General features: G+C 35.1%; 1 protein-coding gene and 1 non-coding gene across 2 annotated transcripts in view; both read right to left on the bottom strand.

Moving 5' to 3' along the window:
* LOC126970349 (uncharacterized) overlaps positions 1 to 26,632 on the bottom strand; it is a 76,103-nt gene that overhangs the window by 14,691 nt on the left and 34,780 nt on the right. The gene's annotated exons all lie outside the window — the stretch shown is intronic.
* On the bottom strand, positions 8,122 to 8,195 carry Trnaa-ggc (transfer RNA alanine (anticodon GGC)). The gene has a single exon. It is a non-coding gene; the product is annotated as a tRNA-Ala (tRNA).

Genomic DNA, 26,632 nt, shown 5'->3' with positions numbered 1-26,632 from the left:
TTCTTTGGAGCTATGTGCGTACATCGTCTCTTCATATATTTCCAAAATGTGGCACAATGTGAGGCTATTCAGGCGGACGTAGATGCTGTTTATAATTGGGGTATGCATAATAAAATGGAATTTAATCTCACTAAATGCTATATTGTCACTTTTTGTCGAATGCGACAACCAATCACTTTTCAGTACCGCATTAATGGTAAGCTCATAAATAGACATAATTCAATGAAAGATCTGGTTTTGACATTTGACCAAAAGCTTACCTTCCACGACCATATAATAACAGTCACTCAAGAGTCCTTTATGAGACTAGGGTTCGTGTTAAGGAATGCGCGCGATTTCCATAGCGTCAATATTATACAACTGCTTTACAGTACCCTTGTGCGTAGTAAGCTTGAAGCGAGCTCGTGCGCATGGAATCCCTACGAAGTAATCTATTCCCTTATGCTGGAGAAAGTACAGAAAGCATTTTTGCGTTTCCTGTATAAGCGGAAACTGGGTTGCTACCCGTACTTGTATCTCGTCGGTGCAGTTGCTGCTCCAACTTTGTGAATCCCCGCATAATAGCGTCTAACAATAGTATAATGTAATTGGTTTTGTAACTATTTTAATCAATATAAATAAATTAATTTCGAATTAGATCGAGCCACCCCATGGCACTACCACAAGCTATCAAATTTAATTTATATTTTAAAGAGTAACTTCATAAAAATCTCCTAAGTTTCGGTATCATGGCCACTGTAGCGTCTGTAGTGACGTGTTGCGAACTCAATTAACATTGCGTCGGCAATATGTGTCGGCATGGCCGTCCCTCCTCGTTGCGCCCGTAACCTGGTTTCGTCAAATTGTCTATCAAATTGCCTTTAATCTTCTTTAATGGTCACTGGGTTTCACTTACATTTGAAACGAATGACCGAAGGCAGATTTGCTCGTATATATTATGTTTTAGTGGCAATATATTTTAGACGTTTAAATACAAATTTTTTGAGTTACCTTGAGTGCAATTCCGCCAATGTTTATCTTCAAACGATTCAAGACGTGCCAGAATTTAGCAAGACAACATCTCCTGAGGATGCTTCGTATAGATGCGAAACACGTGTGTCATGTGAAACATTTATTGAAAACAAATATTGGCGGAATTATACTCAAGATAACTCAAAAAATTTGGATAGTTATGCATACAGATAAGTAAAATAATGTTAAATTTAATAAATTTTCTTAAATTAGACTGATAAACAGTTTCAAATTTGTAAAATAAAAAACAGGCACTTAAATTTTTAGGTTTCCAATGGAAACTGGCGAGAGCCTCAGACAGGCTTACCATTATAGCTAACACACACATTGACAAAACAAAATTGCTCAGAAATTATTGGACTCTCATGTCGTCTTTACTCTAGTCTAAGTCTATGTGGGCATGATGATATATGGCATATGGGCTATATAGAATTCCACAAAAGTTTCATCCCTGAAAGTTCAGTATCTACTATTTAGCAGGGACTGTTTCACGTTGGTATTTAACGTAAAATATATATCTGCCTAGCTAATGTACATACTGACACGGTCGTACATGAGCTCGATTACCTTCTGTCATCCTTTACGCTCCTGGTACTTCTATATTCTGTCATGTGATGTTTTATGGGTATCATTTGACTGTATTTGAGAAGCCCTGTCCAAATACGGTTATTATATTTTGGTTTAGCTATAAGAACGTCAAAGGAAAAATAATTTTTTACTCTATATATAATCTCCATTATAAATATTAACTTATATTTTATACGAAATCAATAGATCTTAATGAGTCGCTGTTCTGTTTCGTGGAGCTGACGATGAAAATGTAAACGAATGTAAAAAATATTCCGAGCGATAATTGTGACGCTCGGCGACTATCTAACAAAATTTCAAGAAAAAATAATTAAACCACTTTATTCTGTAATACATGTCACACAGGTGTTAAGACCGTTAATAATTATTTTTGGGATTCTTGTATTTCTTATGCCTGTCATTATATAAATTTAAATTTTTTTACGAATTGTCTTTATGTCCATACTGTAACTGCCTATAAATGTATCTATCACATGTTTTATATTAATGTATCACTTGTTATTATATTGGTGGGTCATACATAGATAAATAAATAAAGACTCCATGTTAAACTGACCTTAAAGCAAACTAAACAAGAAGTCGGCGTTGCGTAGAGACGTCGCTTCACTGTGTGTGCAACTATCATGGGGAGTGTTCCGAAGAGATGTTTCACCTGATTCCTGTCACCAAATTCTACTTCCCCACGACACGCCACAAATTAGGATATCATCCCTACCTTCTGGATGTGCGGCGGTCCTCCACAGTATGGTTTTCAAGGAACTTTCTACCACGTACTACAAAACTGTAAATAGCTTCCTTGTGCGGTGTTTCCGGGACCATAAGACATGGGTACCTTCAAAAAAATTGCGTACACCTTCCTTGAAGGCCGACCGTAATTTCTCTGGTGCTGCAATAGAACGTGGGTAGTGGTGATCAGATAACACCAGGCATAACATTTAACACGCTCGTTTGTCCTCCTTTTCCATAAAAAAATAACGGGTTGCAATCCGGGAGTGCCGGTAGAAGTGAAAATTTGAACATCAACGTTGCGGATTTTTGAATACTTTGGCATGGTTAGGTAATAATTTAGCAGAAATTCTCTCTCTCTCAGAAAATTCAACTTTCATTCATAATTTCAAGGATGTCTTACGAATTTTCGGTCACGTCACATGTCATGACGCGATTTTAGCATTTTATACCCATCCCAAGAAAAGTGCTCAACGCCGCTAAAAAAGTTTTCAATTCAAAAAAAGTAAGCATAAGTCTAAGAGGTGTTAAGAGTATTGTATATCATACATATTAAATCAAGGCTTTCCAAAAAATGTCCGACACGGCCTACATAATTCGTAATTTAATATCTATCAGCTTACAATCACGTCATAGTGAATGGCGGACACATAATACCGAACAAAGGATATCGATTTACCATTTTCAGTAAATATTTGAAACGTAACGCCACGAATGATAGATTGCTTTTGATTTAAATCAAGCGTCGAGTGGTTTATGTAACGGTACTTGATATCGTTTTGCGGACCGAATCGAAGTGACGAAATGCTGAATAACAATGGATTTCTTATTTTCTCTTTTAAGTTTCTATTCTTAAATGGCGCAGGTGAAACGTATGAACGAAGGAACATGTCCATAGGTGGAACTACAAATCTCATCGGTGATAATAACTAATTGATCTACACGAATCTCAGCAGAAAACTCTACTAGAAATTTATTGGGTTTGGCCTTGGTATCTCTTAGCACGAATTTGGAGGTAAAAAAAATGTAGTTAATACAGCATTTTGTCAACGATTATTGTGCTACTATTCTTATTTCAAGGTTATGCACAATGTTCAAGAAAATAATGAAAAAAAATTCAAACCTCAAAACGGGTAAAACACGTAAATAAAACGGTACATGAGCGCTGGCTTGACGGCGAGAGTCTAAAAGCTGTCAGTTGTAAACGAAAACCTGAGAAATGCATCGTAAATAAAAATAAACGCCAAGTAGGTACCTTAAATAGTATGCGAAAGACAGAGTCATCAATAATTATTAGATTTAAAAGGCTAGAATCCAGTGCTGTAAAGCCATTTGAAAACAAAATACAAAATAAGTTAGAGCAGTTACCACAAACAGAACCGAATTGTAGGCGTTTCCCCATTTCTTTCGTCCCCATTTACAAGTTAGCGTATCAACATTGATTGAAGGTGTGGTGGAACGAGAACAGCACAGAAGATCACAGCACAAATATTGTAAAATATTCCGCTACAGACTGGGCACTTCTCTCTTTCCAGCCCTAAAAATCTCCGGGCTTTGATGAAGCTTTTTCCAGATCTCTTGGAGAGAAAGAAAATGGCATAGTAGGGGTATGTAATTAAGGGGGTAAAATGAACCTTGTCCAATTTAACCCCCAGCTTACTCAAGTTTGCGCGTTTATCACTAAAAACACCTCATTTGTCGTTTTACCGCTCTTCGATCATCGACACCTCCCTTGATGCCTCACCTAGTATCGGAATTCTGGGTTTTAGCTACTTATAAAAACGGGAATACATTTTTTTTCATTCTTCGACATACCGCAAACCTTTGTGTACTCTTGTGCCAATGAAACCCTTTCATACGATACCCCACAAGATACGGTTAACTTAATTCAATATTTGGATCGCCGTTCCTCCTCTCCTAGATTCCTCCTATCCTCTTTCCGAAATCTAACATTCGTCTTATTATCTTGAAGCCAAAATTTTTGAAGATTTATCTTCTACCACGTTTGGATTTGCATACAATATATACAAATGATTTGAGTTTTCTTTAGTGTTAATTCCGCCAATATTTGTCTTTAATACGAAAACTCAAATCATTTGTATAATTATGGATTTCCGCAAAGTAACGTCTACTTCAATACATTTTGCATACAATATGTTCTTTTTTCTTATACTAGCATACACCGAGTTTCACAGGGAATGGAATCAGGAATTACTATCTAAACTTAATTATTAATTACTCGAATTATCTTTAAAGAAGCACAAGCCATTAAGTTAATTACAAGCTCAAAGAAACGCAGAGCTTAAAATAACTTTGATGTAGCAATGTCTTTAGCTCGGTGAATATTTAGGTCAAGAGTCAAGCGAGTGTTGCTACGTCATTATAAGCATCATGGGTTTGCTTCAGGCTTAGATGGATATATTTATAGCGAGCTATCGACAGGCAAGCGTGAGGTACACTCTTTTCAATCTCACAATTCAGTGACACGCCATTCTGTGTCACTAAGCATTATAGTGTGCAAGTACTATTAAAGACAGCAAAGAGGAAAAGAATACAGTTAATAACCACATTGCCATGAAGTATTTACTGCTTGTTTCGTATATCCCGGGAAGGTTTGTTTTTTATATTATTATTTTTATAGAAACGGAGGACTAATGAGCATGAAGGGTAACCTGATGTTAATTAATCTCCGCCAACCAATACTCTCGCAGCATCAAAGGAATCAAGGAGTGTATTCTTCCTTCTAGAAAAGTGTACTCGTTTTAAATGCACAAAGAAGATCATTCCCTATTTTGGTTGTACGTGGAAGACAGTTCCTTGTAAAATATACTGTGGAGGAACAACAGACATCCAGATGAGGTGGCGGAAGGTGGGAAGATATTCTAGTTTGTGGCGTGTCGAGCTTAATGCTTATGCTAAGCGAAATGTATTACATATTACCTAGTCTTGTCATACATACTTCTGTCTTCTGTATATCAATAGAATTTTTTTTCTTCTAGAAACATGGAAAAACATTTCTATTGAAAATAGGTAACATTTATTACCTTAACTTAACCTTGTTTCTTTAATTCTTCTTCTTCTTCTTCGGCGTTACACTCTTGTCAGAGTGGTCGTGGTCGTCACTCGAGGTTAGTGGCACAATGCGACGCCACTCATCTCGTATGTTTCTTTAATACATAAATATAAAAAGCTTACTCGAAGTGGTCTCGATGGGCTGCAATACAGTCCATTAAACGTCGAGGCCAGTTATCAATAGAAGCACGCACTCTTTCTATGGGAAAATTCTTCACTGCCAATCGTACGGATTGTTTTAGGGACTCCAAATTATCATGGCGTTTAGAGCAAGCCGTACTATCTAAAACTGACCATAAATCATAATCCAGCGGATTAAGATCGGGTCTAGAAGACGGCCAGTCTTCAGCTCTGATGAAGTCAGTCTTGCTGAAAGGACCATTCTTGTTTATTGAACATGGTATTGTTAAGGTGCTACACTACCTTCTTAAGAATGGTATCTTGATACACTTGTTTGTTTTGATACCTTTTTCACAAAATTATGGCTCAGTCACTCCTTCATATCCAATATATCTCCCTCAAACCATCACTGAAGGCAGATAGTGCCCACCTTGAATTCTGTCGACTAATTGGGAAGATTCCTTAGTTTTGGGCATCAATACGGTAATTTTGTTTGTTAAAAAGTTGCTCAATTTAAAAAAAAAATCATTCATAAGCAAAATTTTTCTGTGACCTCCCTTTGCTTACCGCTTCAGTAGTAGTTTCGATTTTACAACCCTACAGGCTGCAAGTCCTAAGTCATCTTTTAAAACACATGATATGGTTCTAAGTGCTATCGTCATTTCCTGAGATAAAATCTTTTGCTTTCGGATTGGATTTCTTCGAATTCTTTCCCTTACAGCTTTGACCACCTATTTCGTACGAACACTACGTGGACGGCCGGATCTTTTTCTGTCACAAAAAGAGGAGGTCTCATTGGACCTATTAATATCCCGGTACACAAAAACATTTTACTAATACCAAGCGCATGGTGAGTTTTTAAAATTGAATTTGGCTCCATACCTAGTTTCCGTAATGCAATCACAGCGATTCGGTTCTCTTTATCACCCCACTCCACCCCAAAATGAGAAAACTCAAAGAACAATCATACAAAAATGACAGATTCCAAATTCAAATGTAATATTCTGTTTATTTTTAATTGTAACAGTTGTTATGGCCAGACTAAGCAAAGGCTTAGTACATCACAAAATATTTTCAGAACAGATGGTCAATGTAAGACTTAGTTTACATCGTCGTTATCTATTTGAAACTATTTCAGCGCTAATCTCAGCGAACGTTCATGTGTCAGATCAAACAGTGTGTGTGTGATAAGGATGACATCAGTACGTAGTTACATGCAGCGAAAACTGAACCAGTGATACATTTTATTATAGACATGCAGTAAAAGCAAATATCTTCATTACTGTGCCAATGAACATATCAATTTTTATAAGGTTTAATGTTAATTATATGGCTAATAACATAACTATGTAAATTTTTTGTAATACATGGCAATTGTTTTTTGTAGATGTATAAAAGAGGACCAATCCCAAAGCTCCCATTTGGCTAGTCGTTTTCTGATATCTTCAACAATCACATATATCAACTATTTTACACAAAACCTATATATAATGTAACCTACATAATTCTATTAATGAAATTCAATCCTATTTCTATTCAAAATATGATCAAATCACTTACTCGACGTAAAAAAATCTACCACCCATTCGAAATGGTATACGTCAGACCTGAGAAGAACGTGCGCATGAAACTCAGCGGGCTAATTCTTTTTCCTTAATGTAGCTACAAAATATGTAGTATAGTACAATAAATTTTATAATTAAATAGCCTTGGCATTCGTTCTATTCCCAGACTCTGGTATCATTAAGAAAATAATGTTTTTTATATCCCTTTAACACAAACGTTTTTGAAGTTATATTTCTTTAGGCGCGTTATGAAAATATGATGACAGTGAAATTTTAAGATGCGCGCGCATCACTGTAACACAAAACTAAAAGGGTGAAGTTGGTTCCTAAAATTTTCTGACGTTTGCGACATTCGTTATTTTTTTTTTGGTATCTTTGTCCATTATTAGGATAGGCAAAGGGTTCAAGCCCGTACAGCCGAATTTGTTATTTAATAATTATTTGTCAAAGCCATCGTTGCAAGATTTATACAATATTGTTCTTTCTACAAACGTAGAATAGCACGATGCATAAATAATTTTAAGGATTTTTGCTTTGGTAGGCCAAAGAAATATAACTTCTTGCGTGCATAAGTACACACACACTATTTCTTAACAATTCTTTTGTTTTTAGTAACACATTTGTTTTGTACATTATCTGGGATCATGTTGTAGAAGAAATCGTTTCAGTAGTTTTAGTACAGTCAACATAGATAGACTTTGTTTCATTAAATGTAGGGATACGAGTTACAATAAAGTATCTAGCAGAGTTTATTAACCTTACATGGGAGGGAAAATCAATAGCGAAGTGCGTAGGTTTTCTTATTAGGTCCTCTGTGGCTTAATGTCACTCAGTATTAAGCCTGACAAGTATTTGATCGAGTGGATAAAGTTTTTTATGTCAGTCATCAACGGTGAACAAAGAAACGTATTGATGATAATGATATGACATCAAGTACATTCTAAACTTATTTTAAATGAAATTAAATTGATTTATATCTACTTGTAAATATAAAGAGATGAAATTTAATTGTACATACACAAATAATTTTTGAATTTTATGAACGATGCGGGACTCGAACCCGCGACCTCTCGCGTGCCGTGCGAGCGCTCTTTCCAACTGAGCCAACCGTTCTAGTGACGTATCGTTTATAAAATCTTGTATGCTTTGTTAAACTCTCAGGTTTTGGCTTCATCTACAGGATCTACTTTACAGTTGATAACCTGCTCAACCGCAACATTTTCATATTAGGAAATTGACTTGAGATGTCGCTCTTGTAAATCTAAATAATTTGTTATGTTTTTAAAGCGAAAACTAAAAACAAAATTTTATTAACCATGCTTGTTTTTGGCTTTTTTTGTGCTTGCATGCATGCTAATTAAAAACATAACAAATTGCTTATTCTATATGTTTTTTTTGAAGACGTTTTACAAGCTTAGCAAATAAATTCCGCCGAATTTCACCTTCGCACGACACGCCACTAATTAGGATATCGTCCCCACCATCTGGATGATTGGCGTTCCTCCACACTACCACAGTGCGGAATGAGCTTCCTAGTGCGGTGTTCCCGGGACGATACGACATGGGTAATATCTTGAAAAACAGCGCGTACACCTAAACCCACTGTGATCCCTCTGGTGGTGCAAGATAATGTGGGTGACGGTTATCACTTAACACTTAATAACAAATATCAATTTTACAAACTAAACGTTGAGAGCAAACTGATTAACCATCAGTTTGTTGTGTAATATTAAAAATTAAATCGTATTTCACATACTGAACAATAGAAACGGTACACTCTAGAGTCAACTATCAAAATCATCTTTAAAGAGATCTCAGTATAAGTACATCAATAACTAAAAGACTTTCTACCAATTTGCCAACCAATTCTACCTTTGATCTCGTTGGTCCTGAAGGGAGTTACCAGTTACACCAAGTAACCACAGCGCTGAGGAAAACTGAGGAAGGAGTGAAGAAAACTGGTTTAAATCGTAAACCAGACCCATGACTAGAGTCGAGACGACCTTCAGAAATGAAGAACACGACCGAGATGAGAGTTTGCGTTTGAATCTTGAAAGGTATTACAATAGCCCGCTATTATAAAGAAACTTCATTGTTAAGATTGACTTGGCGTAAAAAAGTTAATTGTCGTAAGTTAGAGGCTGTTGATCTGAGATGATTGCTTCCGAGATAGCCGTGACGACATCATAATTGATGAGATCCTGTTTTTAGCGTTCTCTAACATTGAAATGAAAAGACTTATTACCATTACCACAGAGTAGGAATAGATACTTATGTTGCGAATTTAAATTCAGTGCGATTTATGTTAGTTGGTTGGCTAGTACACAATTAAAAGTGTGAAACAATAAAAAGAAGTTAAGATAAACTAAAACCACGCTTTTATAGAAAACCGAACTAAAAAATAGGAAAGAAATTGTAAATTAACATCAATTTCTGCCTTATAGACGATAGATGAAAATTGAATAAAAGAACAAAAATCTTTTTGCAAATTGAAAAATGGAATATCGTTATAAAATTAACGTTTTGTCATCCATCCTCAATAAATCTACGAAGTATGGACGAAATCTGGCCGTTTAAAATGCGTCAAAATCGCGCCCAGGTGAGTCGGTTACAAACAAACATGCATACAGGTGAAGCTGATAAAAAATGAAAGCCGTGTTATTAATAAATAATTGAATAAAAATAATTAAATTTTTAAAATCACACATATCAATATAACGTTGTTATTGAATATTAACGAATATGGCTCTATGTACTCGGAATTTTTGCCTGTCCGATGGACGAAGAAATATTAACGAATGTCGCGAACGTCAGACTGAGAACTTTTATTTATTATTTATTACAAAGTAGACATAAATGAACTAATACACTTGGAGATTTTCAGAAAAAATTACTAAGCGATTTGAAACATTATTCTAAGCCATTAAATAATAATGGTTAAAAATTGTTTCGATTGACTTTTTTCTGCCGGAAGTACTAACGTTACTTCCGTCAGTTAAATATTCAGAGTTACCCCCAAGTCACGCCTAAAGAAGTTTTACTTCAAAACATTTGTACGGTCGAGTATTTTTGGAAAAATACAAATTTGCTTTTATAGTGACACAGCTTTCCAAAAGAGATTTCCGAAAAAAAACGTATAGTGTTGCTAATTCGCTATACGTTCACGGGCATTAACAAATAATCTCGAGGAAGTAGAACATCTTCCCTACTAGTGTTGATTCACGCAGGTTAAGCACGAAACGTTTGTAGGGATGTAGACATTGCATCTACAAACCGATCGCTCTTTTTTCTTGCTTCGCTTTCCTCCGACCTCTTAATATTTTTGTTAAAGTAATTGTAACATGAACTTTGTATTAAATTGTAACTTGAACCACCTACCTACGTAGCAGAAAGCAATGACTATAAAAATAATTTTGACATATGACTTACCTATTTGAAAAAATGCTTAGGCTTAGATCCCTCTGCTCGATTATGCAGGTATCTGTTTTTTAATAAAACTTATGCAAGTACTTGTAATTAATTTGAGTATAATTGATAATGGTTGGATGAAGGCAGCGCAGGACCGATCGTCGTGGAAATCTTTGGGGAAGACCTTTGTCAAAAATTTTTTGATATAAATTGCAACTTCATTTTATGGGAAATAATATAAAGAATTGAAAAAAAATTAACAGCCGCAACATTAGTGTTGCCAGGTGTGAACAGGTATTATTTTTGTTGTTTATTAAACTGGTTTTTGTTTTTTTTTTAATTTAAATATAAAATTGAAGTTTAATATTTATTGTTTACGGTAAGACTTAGTTGCCAGTTAAAATATGGCCGCAAGCAGAGGTTGCCATGATTTAAATAAACGATTGTCGCTGCAGGTAAGTGTCAGCCTTAGATTAAAGATAAGTCTCCGCTGCTCTCCAACTAGATATCGCTAAAAACAATACCTTTTTTATAACGGCAACTATTAGATGCTTGTGTGCGTGGCATATTGACTCTCAACGGCGTTTTTCAAATTTGGTAAAATACGCTTCGTGTTATTTTACATTGAAATTCATAAAATACAAAATACTTACTGATGATATGTGATCCCAGTGTCTTTCTTATTTCTTGTAGTAATATTTTTACAAAGTTTTACTAAGCAACCCGGCATTTTTCAATTATTAGCAACAGAACATGTGGCACGTGAGGACTGCCACGAGTACACCAACTTGGGCATAGTATTAGTTGCCGCACTTTGCGACTACGTCTGCGGTATCTATTTGGAGCACTACGGCGACCACTGGGGAATTACAATGGGGCCCCCATATTGAAGGATTGGCGAACAGACTTAGTTCTGCAGCATACGCGGTTAAAAAGATTAGACAATTAACTGACATAGATACGGCGCGACTAGTATACTTTAGTTATTTCCATAGTATTATGTCCTATGGTATATTGCTATGGGGCAACGCGATATTAATACAATATTTGTGCTGCAGAAGAGGGCTATTCGCGCTATTTATAACCTAGGTCCTAAAAAATCATTTAGAGCAAAATTTAAAGAAATTAACATCTTGACTGTTGCTTCTCAATATATTCTTGATAATCTAATGTATGTTCATAGGTACAAAAGTTAATTTGCCAGAAACTGTCATAACCATAATGTTAACACCAGGAACAGACATAAACTTATGATGCCTACTACTCGGCTAAGTCGAGTTAGTAAGTCTTTTGTGGGGCGATGTATATGCTTTTACAACAAGATCCCAGAAAATGTTCAAAACAAAAGTATAACGTTATTCAAAAGAATTGTTAAGAAACGTTTGTGTGGTAAAGGTTACTATAACATAAATAACTTTCTTAATGATACCACAGATTGGGAATGGAGTGACCGCCCTCAGACTATTAAATAATAAGTTTAATTGTACAATATTACTTTGTAAACATATTTATTCGATGAAAAAAAAAAGCCCGCTGAGTTTGTTGCGCCCATTCTTCTCAGGTCTGAGGCATTAATTTTGGAATGGGTGGTAGTTTTTGACTTTCAATAAGTGATGTCACATCCTATTTTGAATAAAAATATTTGAATTTGAATTTGAATTTGACCAATCCTTAATCTAAGGTGTCAGCGCAAGAGAGTCTTGAGTCAAGTACGGTCTTGTTTTACTACATATGTATGCATTGCGTTTAGTAACCACTGTCTTAATCCTGGAGTAAAGATGCTCTAGTCTATGTTTAAGAAGACACAACCTTAGATTAAGGTTCTCCGCTGCGCTCCGACTAGATGCGTGATGCGACGTGCAAAGTACGGCAACGAATACTATCTCAATTGGGCGTACTCGAGCCAGTCTCTTGTAATGTAATGAGCAATGTAAACCTTGCTAATAACAATAACACTTGAAAATAAAAAGGCGGTTTACATAGTAATACTTTGTAACAATAATACTACAAGAAATAAGAAAGACACTGGGATCACATCTCATCAGTAAGTATTTTGTATTTTATAAATCCAAGGTAAAATAACGCGAAGCGTATGTTACAAAATTTTAAAGATGTCAAGATGCCACGCACATAAGCATCTAATAGTTGCCGTAATAAAAAAGCTATTGTTCTTAGGTAGTGCGGTATCTAGTTTGAGCGCAGCGGAGACCAATCCTTAATCTAAAGACACAACTCAATTCTACAATACGACATTAGAACATAATTTAATATATAAACGAACGCCAAGTAACCGTTGCGTGACTGCAGTGTAAGAAATTCAACTTTAATTTGCGTTACTTCCAACTAAACGTCTGCTTGCCTTGTTTGCGGAATTTCAGCTTATTCATAATTTTAAACGTTTTACGTCGACTGTATAAATGTCAGAATTAACGAGGTTACCGTCGCTTTATGTTAAGGAGCCTGTCCACTATACCGTATTCTACCGTTATTGTTCTATGAACGTATTGGGAAAAACTGACAGTTCTAATGGAATGACATGCTTGTGGTGCTACCGTGGCGAGAGAAGCGATGGCTGAAACATACATTATGCGCTTGTGGTGACCTGGTCGATCCTGACATCGGGAACTTAGCTTTTGTAAGAAAAACCTAATGTTTCTATTTCTTTTAAAATTATTTCACAATATATTTAAATTTTATTATTTACGGTATATAATTTAATTATACTATTATATAATATTGACACACTTTTACACAAATTATCTTAACCCAAACTAGGCATAGCCTGTACTATGGGTACAAGACAATGATATATTTATTACAATATAATTACTTAAACATACATAAATACATATAAACATCCATGACTCGGAAACAAACATCCATATTCATCATATAAATGATTGCAACTACCGGGATTCGAACTCGGGACCTCTAGCTTAGTAGTCAGGGTCAGTGTGTAAGTTGATGTTGATAATATTTTATCAGTGGAAGGCTCCATTTCACAGGATGCCGGCTACATTATGGGTACCACAACGGCTCCTATTTCTGCCGAGAAGCAGTAATGTGTAAGCATTATTGTGTTTCAGTCTAAAGGGCACCGTAGCTAAGTGAAATTACTGGGCAAATGAGACTAAACATCTTATGTCTCAAGGTGACGAGCGCAATTGTAGTGCTACTCAGAATTTTTGATGTTTTTCAAGAATCCTGAGTGGTACTACATTATAATGGGCCGGACGTATCAATAACCATCAGCTGAACATCCTGCTCGTCTTATCTCTTATTTTCTTAAAAAAAAATCTACTCCTTTACTCACTCTTTTAATCTTAATAACTCTTTTAACTTTTGAGGTTTTCACCAATTTATGAACATTTTCTCACTAACTTAAGTAATACGAAGCTATAAGAGATTTTTCTTGCATCGCTTTGCCTGTCTGTAAATGTTGATTTAGGAGAGTGGCAAAGAGTTCCTTAACATTTCATCTCATTAAAACTCAATTAACTGAAGTGATTCGATTCAAACTCGTACGATGAATTTCATCTGGTATTAATAAATTTTGATTTTATTTGATGTAACCACATATTGTTTGTGTTGATAAGTATGAGGGTTATGACCAGGATCGTCTCGTCAGGTCGACCGTGGAGTGCAATTCACAAATCATCGATAATTTTTGATATTAGATGCCAAATTTCAAAGATTTTTTATCAAGTGAGAAGAAGAGCTCGATTTGCATCTGATGGTGAGTCGCCTTGCTCATTAAAATGCAGAATGAATTCAGGATTTTTGAAAAACCAATATTTTTTCCGAGCGGCATCGAAATTGCGCTAAGACGTTAACGGCCATTCCCAATATACTATGTACAGATAGAGATAAATTACTACCTTCTACTGTTAGTAATTAGCAGTCAATAATCTAAAGCTATCCCAATATACCTACTATCGCTGGTAATCTATACGTCGTCCCATTGGCAGACAGCGTGTACGGATAAGGTGAGTTACCGTCGATAAGTTTATTGGGACAGAAAATATACAGATATATCACTAGCTACGGCATCCTTCAAACCAAACCATTAATTATTGTTACATAATAATAAATTGCAGATGACTGCTTCACCGAAGAACTTTTTTCTTCGCCGCTATGTATGCAGCCTCCCACTGATTAAATTTGTTTAATTATTTCTATTAATCTATCATCTGTATGACTATATTATAATTATGTAGCCTCTGTTTCTTATTACACTGTTTCGTAATATTTTGTGATAAATAAACGTTTCACAACTCACTGATTGATACCCAGATATAAAAACATTGGAATATTGATTACCGTTTCATATACACTGCATACAGAAACTTTATAAACTGTTTCAATTCTAAATCTGCACGAATAATTTGCAATTGAAAAGATGTGAAAATGGTACGAGGTAATAGTGGCCCATGCTCACTTATAAGAGAGGAACTACAAGAGCATTGCCAACCTTCCAATAAACGTATGGGGTGAGCCAGGATGGCACCTTGGGCACCGTGGTGAGACTCAACGGGTGTAGTACTCCACCAGTTTTATTTTATTTATTTTTTATGAAGATAATGTGCGAGACGAGCAGGACGACGAGATGGTAATTCATACGCCCTGCCAATTACAATGCAGTGCCGCTCAGGATTCTTGAAAAACCCAAAAAATCTGAGCGGCACTACAACTCCGCTCGTCACCTTGAGACATAAGATGTTAAGTCTCATTTGTCCAGTAATGTAACTAGCTACGGCCGAAACACAGTAATGCTTACACATTACTACTTCACGGCAGAAATAGCCGCCGTTGTGGTACCCATAATCTAGCTGGCATCCGGTGCAAAGGAGCCTCCCACTGGTAGTATAGTCTAAAAGGTGATTAAATATTGTTGCGACAGATTGTGAATAGCGCTGTTCACTTCCCATCCGGGAATCCATTCGCGGAATTCGAAGTAATTTGTAAACATTACTGTGTTTCGGTCTGAAGGGCGCCGTAGCTAGTGAAATTACTGGGCAAATGAGACTTAACATCTTATGTCTCAAAGTGACGAGCGCAATTGTAATGCCACTAGAATTTTTTGGGTTTTTCAAGAATCAGTAGGGCGTATCAATTACCATCAGATGAACTTCCTGCTCGCCTCGTCCCTTATTTTGATGAAAAAAAAAGACTCTGAATCATATCAAAAATTAACTACTTGGTTCCTAGAACCTTCTCACGTTCAAAAAATTCCTTCTATATATTCTCGTACAAATTATTCTTGAAACTCATTTGTAAATTGTTCATGCAGTTGTTACAATAACACACATTTGACGTAGATATATTTTATTTAATCTTAATTAGATATAAGAAGGAAGTTGTCAAAATTATATTTTGATTACAAAAAAGAATATTTGTAGTTCACTATTATACTGTTATATAATATATACTGAGATGGTTTGGACATGTCGAGAGAATGAATGAAGAACGATTGACGAAGAAAGTGTATAAGGCCAGTGTGAATGAAAGTGTTGGAAGGGGTAGACCTAGGTGGACGTTTCAAGATCAAATCAGGGTCGTCTTGAAAAAAGGCCAGGTCAAGAGTACCCTAAACCGGAGAGCATGTATGAAAGGAATAATGAAAGTGGACGAAGCGAAACAAGTATGTAAGGATCGTAGCAAGTGGAAAGAAGTGGTCTCTGCCTACCTCTACGGGAAAGAGGCGTGATAATATGTATGTATGTATAATATATAATGTAATATAATCGTCTAAACAATGTCTTTACCATAAACTTATACTAGGTCTTTACTCACTAAGCTTACATTTTTTCTATTTTTGTATGGGACTATTTTAGTTTATGAGTTTTTATTTTTTGTATATGACTGTTTGTTCCTTTAAAATCAATCAAAAAAATAAATAAACAATAAAGGGATCACAGGAGCGTTGGCGGCCAAAGTCTAGAGACGGTATAATATATAGTTGACACATTACTAGCACCGCACATCATTGCATAGTGTATTGTGAAGGTTCCTTAATAATGAACGTGTAAGCCTATTAATGCTGTTTCAATAAAGAATAAAATTATGATAGTAGTACTTCTGTCTTTCTTAAGTATCGTAGACGGCTTAGAATTTTAAAATCGCACCTATGAATATGATTTTGTTCATAATTTCAGAGGTTTTAAATTAAATATACTATTTATCAGCACAGCGGCACTTAATAACACTTAATACTTAATAAACAACACGAGCTAAATGCCAGTTAAAGTGACATCAAAATCATCCCAGGAATTTCGGAGATAACAATTTAAATTTGTATTCTGGTTAAAGAACCGTATAAACATTCGCATAATATGCCTTCAGTGAAAACAGACGATAAAATTTTATTAATATGTATGTACTGATATGTAAAACAAGTGTACAATCCTACCCACCTACATTATCTGGAGAAATGGATCTGACAAATGGGCTAACAATGAACATACGTAAGTTTCCACTTACTGTTAATAAGGGTACTGCAATAGAAAAACCTAAGATATATATAAGCTGTGAACACGTCGAAAAAAAAAAAAGGGGTGGACAGTTAGCCTCTATTTTATGCAACATACGCATACTAGAACAAAGTGACTGACGTATCGCTAGTGTAAGACGTAGCTGTTATGTACACTCAAGAAATAAACCTGGCCTATTGTCATGCGTTGTCTAACAGGAAGAGGCTGAGAGATGTAAATTTTCTAAGAAAAACACATTTAACAATTCCTACAATGTGTATTACCGGCTTTTCACGAATGTGTGGGCGCTCTTATTCCCCTTTGTAAGATTATCTGACGTCTTCAATCTTCAATTTCAGACCGTATATTAGAGTTAAGTCTTTATTCTGTTTAAATACTGTCCGTTTGACAAATAAATATATTAAATTAATTGAAAACAATGTTACTGTGAAAGTGAGACAAAGGAAAACACTAAGTTTTCCACGACGTCTCACTTTAATTATCCTCTTCACTGGTGTGATTATTAATATTATTTGTGACAGAAAATAATAAATACTATTTAAGATACTTAAGTATGTAATTATGCAGCTATTGTTAATTTAAAATAAGCAGACTCTTTATTACAATGTACCCTCTTATTGTAATACATTTAAAATAGATAAGTATATTTGTTTTTATAACCACAAGGGTCGAAACTATTCTGAGCGGCACTACAATATCAACGAATATATAGCCAAAAACTATGTGGCTAATTATAGATATTATATGGCTAAGTTTGGCAATTGTTTGCGTCAAATTACAATAAAAACGCCAACATAAAAAGGTTTCCAATTAAATTCGCCACGCTCACGAATCACGATATCTGTCTGAAGTGTTGGAACCCGGCTGGCGGCTACGTCGCTGAAATTACTCTTATATTACGTCGAGGTCAAAGGTCAAATAAGTTCAGCCAGAAAAAATACTTACTTCAGAAGCCCACTGAACCCTTTTCGGCTCTGCAGACACGCTCCTATCCATTTTAAAAGCACAAATCACGACACCATCGCACTAATTCAAAAATTCACAAATTCGTTTAGATTCGGAGAACAATTGTCCGTCTATCGCGCTGTCTACACAGAGTAATGACTCATTAACAATTGTCACGTGATCTTAACTATGCAAATTGCATTTTTAATCTTAAAATTAACACCGCGTATTCACTATAACAGCTGATAGAATAGACAGAAAGAAACGCGATATCACGCTCTATCGGGTTAGTGTAACGAAGGTGACGGCTATATACTTTGTCTCTCTCTATCTAGGGGCTACGAGTGGCACGATTTGCATCAGATATTATAACTGATAATAATTTCCTTTTAACATCCTCTGCTAAGATTATTTGTGAAAGTAACAAAATGCTTCCATGTGCACCATTAAACGGAATTGTATTTATGTTTAAGTTAACAATTTCGCTGTCACGTGGATTTAAGTAGTTTCGGCTGTAATTACGAATTTTAGAGCTATAAACTGAGTTAATGCTAGTTATCTCTAAAACAGGTCACCGTGAATCATCCAATAACGCTTAATTGACTAATTTCAGCATTTTAGCACCACACTTGAAAATTCACTAAGGCACAGAGTATACAACGTGATAAACTTTCGCGCGTTTTTTGGCTGTCTACGGTTTGACATTTGATTTGTTATTTTTTTTTAATGGACGGCAGTAAAAGGTAAGTGGTTTCTTAACGCGTCGCGACGATAGACTAGAGGTAAAAACTAAAGAGGGAGTGGTGAATATGGTGGGATCGATACCACGGTCTGGGGCGACGCATTGACCGCCCGCGCGCCCCACAAGATACCTATACTTATGTGTTTGTTTTATAGCTATCACTGAGGGGTGTCTAAGTGAGCTGTCAATCTGTTAGTGACAATCAATAAACAGACATGCTTTTGATCGGAGATATTAATAACAATAGCACAAAATTTAATTAATAATGTTATACAAGTGAACGGCATTAGCTCTGCTTATGTTATCAAAATTAAATAAAATCTATAATACATCGTCAATACTTTTCGCAATGTTTTGTAAATTACAAACCTTACGCGTTGGAACTGAGATGGGACCTTTTCATTTTAATATCTGAGTGACGTTACCAGTTAAGTAGCACGTGTCAGCTGATGGTATGTAATTACCGCGTTCAATACTCAATTGTAACACTAAAGAAAGCAAGAGCGTTGTCCATCCTATTAAGCATAGAATAAACGTACATTTGAATCTGGAAACATAATACGTGGCTGGCGAGGATCAAACCGCGACCACGTTGACAGTCAACGGTTCGAACTCTCGAGTCACCGACGCTTTCAAACACTGCTCATACCCATCCCGAATACCTTTGAGTGACGTTTTTGCGATTACACAAATAAAATTGAAAACAAAATTTATGAACGATGCAGGACTCTCTCGTTCCGTGGGAGCGCTCTTTCCAACTGAGCCAACGGTTCGAATAAATCTTGTATGCTTTGTTCAACTCTCAGGTTGTGGTCTCATATTATTTGTATTAATCCCAGAAGTGAGTCTGGCAGTGTGTGTTTAAATATAGAACATGTTTAAATATACAATAGAATTTGACCGTTGGGAGGCTTCTTTGCACAGGATGCCGGCTAGATTTTGAGTACCACAACGGCGCATATTTCTGCCGTGAAGCAGTAATATAGTATTATTGTGTTTCTGAAGGGTGCCGTAGCTAGTGAAATTACTGGGAAAATGAGATTTAATATCTTAATTCACAAGGTGACGAGCGCAGTTTTAGTGCCGCTCAGAATTTTGGGTTTTTCAAGAACCCTGAGGGGTTTTGCATTGTAATAGGCAGGGCATATCAATTACCATCAGATCAACGTCCTGGTTTCTCCTATTGTCAAAAAAAAGATACAATTTACAACACATACTAAATTAAAATAAATAATCTATAAGACGATTGAGCTTAAAGGCCGGTTTATACAGATGTGTGTGAGACGTAGTGATAATGGAGTCTATTCCAAATTTGAGGGGATACCCTGCTTATTATTAACCGACTTCAAAAAAGGAGGACGTTCTCAATTCGACGGTATTTTTTATGTTTGCTACCTCAGAACTGCCGACTGATGATCGACTGTGAATCGATTTTGATGATTTATTTTTTATTTGAAAGCTGGTACTTCTACATTTTAATTTGAACAAGTTCTGCCCTTTGAAAGATTAGAGAGTACACGAATGTTGCGACCGCTAGATTAGTTTACTCCAATTGTTTTCACAGCATCATGACGTACGGTATTTTACTGTTGGGTCATGCTGCTGACATTTATATGGTGTTTGCTCTGCGAAAGAGAGCTGTTCGTGCAATATATCAGCTTGGTTATAGATAGTCTCTCAAAGTAAAATTTAAAGAAATAAATATTATGATAATAGCTTTAAGGGTAAGCTGTATACACTTCTATAATAAAGTCCCAGCCACTGTTCAGGCATTATCTATAAATAAATTTTAATGTTTTATGAAAAAATGGCTCTGTCGTAAATCCTATTACTCCACAGCTGAATATCTAAGTGATCGGACAGCCTGGGACTAGATTATGATTATTTTATTGCGATAGAAATGACTGTACAATATTGTATATTTTTATTGAAAAGAGCGCAAAAAAAAGAATGCTGGGAGAGTTTCTTGCGCCGCTTCTTCAATCTCAGAGCGCCATTTTTTCCCGATGCGATAGTAGTATCTAGTATATTAGAAATGTCATCAAAAAGAATTCTAAAGGAATCAATTTCCAGAAAAGAAATGATTTTTATGCCTTTCTGACAACGGCATTCATAAGAAAACCATATTAGTCTCAATTTTTGAAATCGGTTGTTTTTTTCGCTATGGGGGCCCGGTGATTTGGTGATTTGGTTTGGTAGTATTTCATAACCTATTTTAAGCACCGTTTTCTCACAAGCCAAATCTTGTATAATTAGTAATTTGCAGTTATAAAATATGTGATCGTGAAATAAAATTAATGCAATACTTTATATGTTTTTTTTTTTTTAATATTTTTATTTCTATAATAATTGTATTCGAAAATACAGATGCATATATCTATACTAATAAATCAAGTGCCGTTTTTTGACTTCGGTCATACTGCGAAAACTACTGAACCGTTCGGATAAGTATAACTTATCCGAACCTATATTTTTTACATAGAAATACCTATATATTCGCAATAAAAATAATTCAGTCAATGTCACATTACTTAACATAATATGACTGAATCATTTTATTATATGAAAATACGGGACGAGACGAGCAGGACGTTCGGATGATGGTAATTGATACGCCCTGCCCATTACAATGCAGTGCCGCTCAGGATTCTTGACAAGTCCAAAAACTCTGAGCGGCACTACAATTGCGCTCGTCACCTTGAGACATAAGATGTTAAGTCTCATTTGCCCAGTAATTTCACTAGCTACGGCGCCCTTCAGACGGAAACACAGTAATGTTGACACATTACTGCTTCACGTGCAAAGGCGCATCCCAATTATACAATGAGCGGACGCGGAATGTATTTGTTATGTCAGCACTCGTTAACTAATAAATGTTTTTAAGATTCTCCAGTCAAGAAACTAAGCGTCTTATTTTCTCAGAGTTTCCAATTAAAGACTAAAATTAACAAGAGTTGTTGCAGTTCCCAGCTAGTTTTTGTTCGATGTTTCGCAACATTTTCACATTGCCTCGACAAAAACTTGAAATACAATAGAAGTTTTTTATTTAGTTCCAACCTTAACCTCGTTAGTGTTTGAAAGTTTAGATACGACGTAGAGTCAGCGTAGAGCATACTGTTTAAAGTTTATCAAACTGGCCACCTATAAATAAAAAGGATGATAGAATAACGGCCGTTCCCAATATACTATCTACAGATAGACATAAATTAATACCTTCTACTGTCAGTAATTAGCTGCCAATAATCTGAAGCTGTACCAATATACCCGATAAGTCATTCTTGATTTGAAATTTCCATACAAACTTCTATCGCTGGTAAGCTACGTCGTCCCATTGACAGACAGCGTGTACGGATAAGGTGAGTTATCATCGCATATCGACGGTAACTCACCTTAACCTTTATTGGGATAGAAAAGTCAACGATAGTTACGATTTTTATCTCAAGTAAGAGATAGACTGAATTGGGACCGGCCGTTAAAGAGTTAAAAAATATAAAATAAATTTAAAAATGGAACACTATCAGAACTTTTCAAGCCAGTATTTCTCTTGTATTAGCCTAGCGAAACTATCCGAGGAAAAAGCGATTCCCTCGATTGTATGAAACATAATCTTAATATAATGTAATCTTGTAAAAAACGGAGACGGCCGAATTCCACCACGTTTTAAACAACTGTTCGCTTTCAAACGTAGCCCGATTATACTTCGTCGCCAATTGCCATACTGTAATTACTACTATTTCAAACTTATGTCAAAGCACTGCACGATTCATACTAAACTAAAATTCAATTTTTACTTAGGCAGTCCCGTCTCCTATTACATATTTACATCCTCTTTGAATAATACTTTTCAACTTGCCAGTATTTCATTTGTATTTTCATTTAAACTTAAGATACAGAGTGTCTAATTATTTATTTAACTTAAATAATTTAATGTTTTGCAATACGATTTCGTCTTTATATGAGTGGTTCTGTGACTTTGGATGTGAACATAACAATCAAATGCTATGCATCAGCAGTAGAGATTTGAATGAATTTGAAAAAAAAACGGTACTCCAGCGACTACTGGCTACGAAACATTGAGAGAATGGACCCATAGACTGACAGAGCAGAAGAGCTGTTTCGCTTGGCACAAGCCTGAACGAGGTTTGCTGAGCTGATAGTTAACCTACAGTAGATCAGAAGCTATTGAAGAAGAAGATAAATAAATAAATAAATCCTTTATTTTGCTAGAAAGCATGTAACAATGGGTGTAAATAGTTTTAATGTATCAATGTTATCGGCCATTGCTGTCATGCAAAATTATTATTAACAAAATTTTAGTGATTATTATAATTGATTTAACATTAACAAACTCTATATTTTAAGCACTTAGGTCAATTTAAATTATAATTATTATTTTTAAATGTCATTATTTAAATACTAGAATTAATATATATTTTAAAGTCAATTAACTATAATAATTTAACCTATTGTGTCAACATTTCATTTATGGAATAAAAACATTTATCTATAAGCCATGTAAAAAGATCCTTTTTAAATCATTGGACGGGTAATACTCGTAAGCTTGGAGGGAGTTTATTTAATATTTTTATACACATGACATATTTCTCGGATAAATATCTCTTGCTTTTGTAAATAAATGGTCATGACGACTATTTGAAATTATTTTTAATAATTTATTTTGCTAGCAAATCGTATCTCGACCGTATTGCTACAAAGATAGAGACAGGCGTTTCAGCTTAATTCGATATCGCTCTGCTATCTTTATCTCGTCTTGAAGTAAAATATCTTTTATCTCTCGACAGAATAGCAATGACGTACTGTATTAATAAGAATTACTTTAAAAAAAAATATTTAAGTAGTTGTTACTTTGCGGAAATCCATAATTATACAAATGATTTGAGTTTTCTTTAGTGTTAAGTCTCGTGCCAGATTTTGGCGAGACAACACGTCCTGAGGATGCCTCGTGTAGAGGCGAAACTCGTGTTGAATTGTTTAAAGACAAATATTGGCGGAATTAACACCAAAGAAAACTCAAATCATTTGTCTAAGAATTACTTATACAGCAAGACAGATGCAATCAAAAGTTTTTGTGTAATATTCATATTATATGAGTATTCGGTTTTGACTGCTTGAACTCAATTAAATCATTCTCTTCTGCAATAGCAAAGGAAACATTAAATAGTTTATAGATTTCTTTTTCTGCCTGTCTGTTTATATGTTTGTTTGTGTTTGCAGATCTCAGGAACAGCTTAACCCGATTTGAATGTAGTTTTTACTAAAGTATTGTGGCAAGCTTCTCGTGACGTCTCGGTTACGGGCACATACCTTAAAGTTACAATAATTATTAATATAGTACCATGACGTCATTCATGTTTCAGTTACGATGACTGATTGCCAAATTTTACTTTCATTATATTGAATATATTTTTAATCACTATCAAAAAAAAAATTTTTTTATTAAACCCACTTGACTTATACTCTTTGATTTTTTTATCTTACAAAAATCTATACTTACTTAATTAAGTTATTACTTAAGCCTCAATTAATTTAACAACCAATTAATTATGCTTAATGAGATTCCGATAAACCTTTACGAGCAGAACCCTGAAATACGGATGAAATATTTGGGGGTAGCTGATTAATAATGTATCAGATATTGATTTATCACGGCTGAAGTATTTTTTACATTGCAAAATTACATACATATATACTTTAATCCCCTTTTCATTTATGAATATGTGTGTGTGTGTATGTATACCCTATAGTATGTTTTATTGCCTTATGTTAAGTTGTAATCCAAAGTTTACCTGGAAGAGAACACTGAGTAGCGATAAGGTCATCTAATTGTGCTACCGTCTTCTACACAAGCTCTAATAATACTGTTTAGAGCAATAAAGATTCATTCATTCATTTTGACGTAAAGTTGGGTGTTGAATTACGGTTGCTGGTATTAACATATATTTTCCGTTCATCCACTCGTCTGTTGAAGTATCAATAAATATATTTGTCAAAAATGTCGCGTATGTGGGAGGTATCACATTTTGATACCACCGGCCCCACCGCATATATTTTATTGCATTATCACCGCAAACACAATTAAGGGGGCAAAATTCGTTTACTCTGATTTTAATTTAGAATGAATAATATATTTCAAGGTAAAAGTGGAGTATTCCATTTAAATGTGCTAATGGTATTTTATAACAATTCCAACGACATAACTTTTATACAGCTATCATACAGAATTTTAGAAATATCGTCATTTTAATCACACCCGCCAATCTCGCGCGGGTCACCTAGAAAAGCCTAATGGATGTGGCGAATCTGCAGTAAAAGCAGTCCAAATAGTCCCCCCAAATATGATTATGCAATTCGCAATATACAAGATTATTTAATAAATATAACGTTGAAAATGAATAAATGAGTATGATAGGATTAGAACACGACCCAGACAGAAGCCTCACAACGGCTGAGTCAGCCGGAAAATTCGGCAATCGATTAAGGTCGTTCAACAAATATTAGCACGTGTAACCTTATAAACGCTTGGTAAACCTTGGAATATTATATTAAGAGGCTTTTTACTAAAGGAATTGAGCTATAGAACAAGTAAGTCTTGAATATATAGATATCATTGTAATATTTTGATTCAGGCCGTATATACTAAATTATATTTCATTAAATATAATTATATAGTTGATAGTATATAAGTATTTAGCTATATTATTATATAGTTGTATCGTCCTGGAAACTGGAAACTACGGATGCAGGTGTTGAGCTAATTAAGAATATATTTGTCACCTGCGAGGAAGCACAGAATGCACATGTTATCTTCAGTGATTTATTTAAGGCATTTGATTGAGTTCAATATTAAACGCTGGTTAGGAAGCTGTGTCACTATGCCATAAAAGGAACTGAACAATCTTATGGTTTCATATTTAACCAAAAGTATTCACAAATAGAATTAAAACGATGTGATGGATACCTATCAGTGTGGGAGTACCACAAGGATCTATTCTAGGGCCATTCACCTTCCTTATTTGTATTATTTGATCTACCTAACCTTCTCTGAAATGCCATGAAAATTAAACGTAAGAAATTTAATGTGTCAAATGAAATGTCATCATGAAATCATGAAATTCCAATTGCAGGCAATGCGCGGTACACCTTTCACTTTTATACTCTACTAGTCGTTTAATACATTCAGTTTTTTAGACCTTAGCGTGTGAGTCTCTCCAATACGCGAAAAAATACCACCACCAAGTGAAGGGCTCACTTTATCTTCTCGTTAGAATGTGTAACAGTGTTACAGTACTTACTTATAATATAGGTACATATTTAAAATCGCAAATATTCCCTGCAACAAACAAAAGCACAACATATCTCAAAGCGTCACATTTTGCCATGAAAATCCGCTATTGTTTGTTCCTAGAATAGTTTATTGGAGTTTTTATTCAAAACTTTAAAATTGCAGTTTTTTGGCTTTACATTAAATTGAGGCTAATCTCATCTAAACTTCACATAGTAATATAATGGTAGTCGCAAAAGCGACTAACAAAAGTTTTGACTGAATTTTTTATATAAGATGGAGACATGTAGAACATCGCTATTAAAAGTTTGAAGACAATCATTCGTTATGGATGATTAACTATTTATTATTTATTACAAGTTGCGGCATTTTTTTTCATATAAAATTAAAATAGACCCCATGCTACTCTCAGTGAAAGTGTTATCATTATCATTAAATCGTTGAAAGTCCTCCACAGTGCTATTTTCAAGGAGCTTTCTTTCACGTCCTACAAAGCTGTTGAATGAGCTTCCTTGTGCGGTGTTTCCGGGACGATATGACATGGGTACCTTCAAAAAAATCGCGTACACTTCCTTAAAGGCCGGCAACGTGCCTGTACTTAACACCATGTGACCGGTTCGCTCGTTTGTCCTCCTTTTTCATAAAAAAAGTGTATTCGTAA

Source organism: Leptidea sinapis, chromosome 20 (assembly GCF_905404315.1).
Source record: "Leptidea sinapis chromosome 20, ilLepSina1.1, whole genome shotgun sequence".
Taxonomy (NCBI): Eukaryota; Metazoa; Arthropoda; class Insecta; order Lepidoptera; family Pieridae; genus Leptidea; species Leptidea sinapis.
Note: the sequence above shows the minus strand (reverse complement) of the source record. Positions and strands in the feature narration are given on the sequence as shown.